Source organism: Miscanthus floridulus, chromosome 6 (assembly GCF_019320115.1).
Source record: "Miscanthus floridulus cultivar M001 chromosome 6, ASM1932011v1, whole genome shotgun sequence".
Classification (NCBI taxonomy): Eukaryota; Viridiplantae; Streptophyta; class Magnoliopsida; order Poales; family Poaceae; genus Miscanthus; species Miscanthus floridulus.
In genome coordinates, this window is record NC_089585.1 from 44118939 (window position 1) to 44124363 (window position 5425).

The following is a 5425-nucleotide window of genomic DNA, read 5'->3' on the forward strand; positions in this document are numbered from 1 at the left end:
GAGGTGGCACTGTGGTGGGCTGGGTAGCCCATGTAGGAGGCCGGGTGGCCCGCTCTCAAGCCTGTCTTGGTCCAATTTTGGCAAGCACAGTTCTTGGTCCATTGCTTCCTGAATTTCGTGATCTTTGCGATTGGATCTCGTCTTAGTTGTCACGGTGTGTCTCCCCCACACTTGTTTTCTTGTATGCCTTTATGCACAACATGTGGAGACAAACACATATCCGAAAGAAATAGCAAGCATATAAGATTTCATTAATATAAGGCACTTTATTACACACATTAAGGACACACTTTTTTCTAACCTAACACAAATTTTAATATCCTAACCATCTGAGCTAAGTGACAATCCTAAACAATAAACATGATCACACTTGACCAAACACTTGTGCCTTATGAATCGACCTATTACTTAGTTTTGCTTCTTATCCCCCAAACAACGGGAAATGATAGAGAATTTGCTTTTCAAATTCTTCTGCTGAAGATGTTCTAATTCCATCCTATTATGCATGGCTTTGATAGTCCTAGTGAGGAGATGGGTCTTTTCTTGGAGGGTTGTGACGGCCTGAGTAAGGAGATCAACTCTCTTCTCAAGGGCAACCATGGTCGTCCTCTGATGCTTTTCTTCCCTCTCTAGTGGAGCTAGGGCAGACCTCTTTGGTGTCTCCTTCGGTGCAATGATCTTGATCTATCCTGGTGCAGCCCAAACACCATTAAAAGCTACTCAGGGTGTGGCCATAGTATACTTGGCACATGTGACCTCCCTGAACTTGTTGGTCTTCACACTCATCAGTGTCTCATTGGACCTCGAGGGAAGGAGCTTGATATCCTTGGGCACTTGGATCATCGGGCCTTTCATCTGTTGTGTCTTGTCCTTCAAGAACAGACGCTCATGTGACGGAGGGAACGTCGGTTGATGAACTTGGGCATAGTAGGACTGCTCATAGCTTCTTCTTGGAGGAGCCAAAGCTACATGCTTGGGAGAAATAATGGCTAGGGGCAGAGGTTCTCCTACTAGGATGATGGCTAGAGACTCATCTACAGGCGGTGGCTTCCTTGGGTTGGTCCCAAAGAGGATGATTTGCTTGTCAGCCATGGGAACTAGGAGAGAAGGAGAGCTTCGCTGCTGTAGGAGAGGGAAAGCTCTGATGGGATGGCTCTGGAGGAGGCAGAGGCTCGTTTATATAGGGGGAGAAACTTGTGGTAGGGGTCAAGATCTATCCATATGGGGTCTCGTAACAAGGAAAAATAGATTGTGTCGAAAATCTATGGGATTACGGCAAGAGAATATCATGGGATCACGAGAGAGTTGATCGAAGGCAAGGGGAGACCCTACTAGGACAGGTGGCCTAGGGTTGGGGCCAGGCGGCCCACTTTGGCCCCCTCATGCGGGCTTCTTTCTCTAAGTGATTAATAACCCTTATCTAATCCCAAAAACTATACTTTCGCGTTACAAAATGTTATGGAGGATGGTAGTGGTGTAAATTATGGTAAAATCAGAAAATTAACCACATCCAAATCCTTCGGTGGTTTTTAGGTTCTAGAAAGATTTTAAGACGGTGGCCATTTACCTTGAATAACGTACCTTCATCGTTTTGAAGTGTTACCGCTCCGTGCGATGAAGTGCTTATCACCTTGAATGGTCCTTCCCATTTGCTTCGAAGTTTTCCATTCCCAAATAATTTAACCCTAGAATTAAAAAGTAATACCTTATCTCTAGGGGCGAACTCCTTCTTCTTGATCCTCTTGTGATGCCATATTTTTGTTCTCTCCCTATAAATCTTGGAATTATGATATGCTTTTTCATGCCATTCATCAAGCTCTGAGAGTTGCATCTTCCTCTTAGTTCCTATGGCTTCAAAGTCTATGTTCCATCGCTTGATAGCCTAGTGAGCTTTGAATTCTAGCTCAACAGGTAGATGACAGGTCTTCCCATAGACCAATTGATATGGTGACATTCCAAGTGGTGTTTTATAGGCCGTTCGGTAAGCCCATAATGCATTAGGTAATCAATCTTTCCATGCAGTTCATATCTCATCGACCGTCTTCTGTAGATATTCTTGATTTGTTTATTTGATGTTTCTACCTGGCCACTTGTCTGAGGGTGATATGGAGTAGCAACATTGTGACGGATCCCATACCTTGACAAGTAATTGTGAAAATTCTTGTTAGTGAAATGAGTTCCTCCATCACTAATCACTATCCTTGAAACTCCAAATCTTGGAAATATTATCTCTTCAAACATCCTCTTTGTGTGTTTTACATCAGCAGTTTTGCATGGCATGGCTTCAACCCACTTAGATACATAGTCAACTGCCACCAAGATATATTCATAGTGCTTTGACTTTGGAAACGGTCCCATGTAATCAATTCCCCAGACATCAAAGAGCTCGATCTAGAGGCTGGTGGTGAGTGACATGGCATCTCTTGAATTAATATCCCTGTGCCTCTGACACGCTCCACACCTTCGGATGAAGTCCTTTGTGTCTTCATACATGGTTGGCCAAAAGAATCCACTTTGCCAGATCTTAGAATGAGTGCAGAATGCACCATAATGCCCACCATATGGTGATGAGTGGCATCGTTCTATGATCTTGATGCCTTCTTTTGCCGGTACACACCTTCTGAGCAGGCCGTCAGAGCAAACTCTGAAGAGGTACGGTTCATCCCATATGTGGAGACAACTTTCATAGATAAGCTTCCATTTGTTCTCCCCTCGTGGTACATAACCTGGAACCATAAGTTAATAATATTTGCATACCGGGGGTCAGATTTTGTGACCTGGAAGAGCATGTCATCCCACAGTGAATCATTGATGGGTAGTTCCTACGAATTCTCAAACTACATTCTGGACAAGTGATCGGCAATAGAGTTTTCTACTCCCTTTTTATCCTTTATTTCTAAGTCAAATTCTTGGAGTAACAAAATCCATCTTATCAATCTAGGTTTAGCATCTTTCTTAGTGAGCAGGTATTTTAAAGTAGCATGATCAGTATAAACATTCACCTTAGCTCCAACTAAGTATGATCTAAACTTATCAATAGCAAAAACAACAGCCAGTAGTTCTTTTCAGTTGTTGCATAATTAAGTTGAGGTCCTATCAGAGTTTTGCTAACATAAGCAATTGCATGACACTTCTTATCTTTAGTTTGTCCCAAAACTGCCCCCATAGCATAATCACTAGCATCACACATAATTTCAAAAGGTAGCAACCAATCAGGGGGTTGAATGATTGGTGCAGAGATAAGTGCTTTCTTAAGAATGTTAAAAGATTTGAAACATGCATCATCAAATTCAAAGGGAACATCCTTAACCAAAAGATTTGTAAGTGGTCTAGCAATATGTGAAAAATCTTTTATAAAGCGGCGATAAAAACCATCATGACCAAGGAAACTACGGATCCCTCTGATATTTACGGGTGGAGGTAACTGTTCAATTACTTCAATTTTAGCTCTATCTACCTCTATCCCTCTTTCAGACACCAAGTGTCCTAGCACTATTCCTTCTCTAACCATGAAATGACATTTTTCCCAATTAAGGACAAAGTGCTTTTCTTCATATCTTTGCAAAACCTTGTCTAAATTTTCAAGACAATCATCAAATTTTTTTCCATAAACAGAAAAATCATCCATGAAAACTTCCATGATTTCTTCAATCATATTAGAAAATATAGACATCATGCATCTTTGAAAAGAAGCTGGAGCATTACATAATCCAAAAGACATTGTACGGTAAGCATATGTTCCATATGGACATGTAAAGGTGGTTTTGCTTTGGTCATTTGGATGGATTGGTATCTGATGATAACATGAATACCCATAAAGGAAACAAAAGAAAAAGTGATTCGCCAGTCGCTCCAACATTTCATCAATGAAGGGCAACGGAAAGTGATCTTTCTTTGTTGCCTTGGTAAGTTATCGATAGTCAATACACATCCGCCATCCAATGATGGTTCTTTGGGGGATTAAGTCATTCTTTTCTTTTTAACAATAGTCATGCCTCCTTTTTTAGGCACAACCAGAACAGAGCGAACCCACTCACTATGTGGCATGGGATAGATGATCCTAGCGTGTAGGAGTTTCAAAACTTCTTTCTTAACAACCTCTCTCATCGCATTATTAAGCCTACACTGGGGCTCCCTAGAAGGTATACAGTCAGGATCTATAGGGATGCGATCGGTGCAAAGAGCAGGGCTAATTCCCTTAAGGTCTTGGAGTGAGTAGCCAAAAGCAGAACAATGCTTCTCTAAGATAGTTAGCAAGCGTAGGGATTCTTCCTGAGAGAGTTTATCACTTATGATCATAGGAGAATCCTAATCATTATTGAGAAAAGCATATCTAAGACTAGAAGGCAAGGGTTTAAGCTCAATGGTAGGCTTAGGTTGTTCTAGTAATTCATCTAGAGGTTCAGTGTCTATAGGATTTTCATCTTCCTCCTCGATGAAGAACTGGGTATCATCTTCAAGGTTGGGTTCGATCAAATAATCAAGAGATGCAACCTTAACCTCTTCCATTGGGTCTTACTTGGGAATGGACTCACTCTCAGCATTTAGAGAATGAATAATGGGTATAGAATGTTTAAAGTTTTTCCCAAGTCTTATATTCAACTTCTCTGTTTGGCCTTCTTGGATAAGTTTTCCAATTTGTTGTCCTATCAACAGGTCAAACTCCATAATATCAAAGATATAAAAGCTCAAATGAACTCTAGTTCCATTGACATGGATAGGGAGGACATACAAAATTCCCAAACTTAGGAGAATGTTTCCTGAAAGACCTTTTAATAACTTTGTTGTGGGGGTTAATAGCATGTGTTCCAATAAATCAAGAGTCAAAGATGCAAACATGATATTAATACCCACAACTAGTTTGTAAAGAACATCAAAAGGAGATTTATTCATTTGCCAATGAATGGATATAGAAGGTGAATCTAAACAAATCACATCAGAGGAAAGCTCTGATTCTTCTAGCCATTCATTGCTTATAATAGACACTAGCTCCTTTGTCTTTTTAAGGAAAGCTTCCTCAGAAGGATCTAAAGGTTCTTTATTCAATGATTTCCTAGACTTCTGGGGTCTCCTCATGGTATGGTAATTCAAGTTGTTTCCATATTCATCAAAAAGTTCATCCTCGAATTCCAGCATAAAATCCAAAATTGGAGTTTTCGCCTTTTTCGGTAGTTCAGGATTTGGGACAGCTAAAGTTGGTGATGGGTCTGGTAAAGATTTGGGTTCAGCTTTCTAGGATTCTTCCTCTAATGTCTTGTCTTCTTCTTCCTCAGGGATGTTCTCTAAAATTTTTGTAAGAATGCTTCTCCCTGCATTTGCGGAGACATGCAAGAACGAGCCTCCTGAGGCCGTATTAAGAAGTGTTGAGGATTCCCTATCAAGACCCATATAAAAGTGTTGAAGAAGAATAGGGTCTTGAATGTCA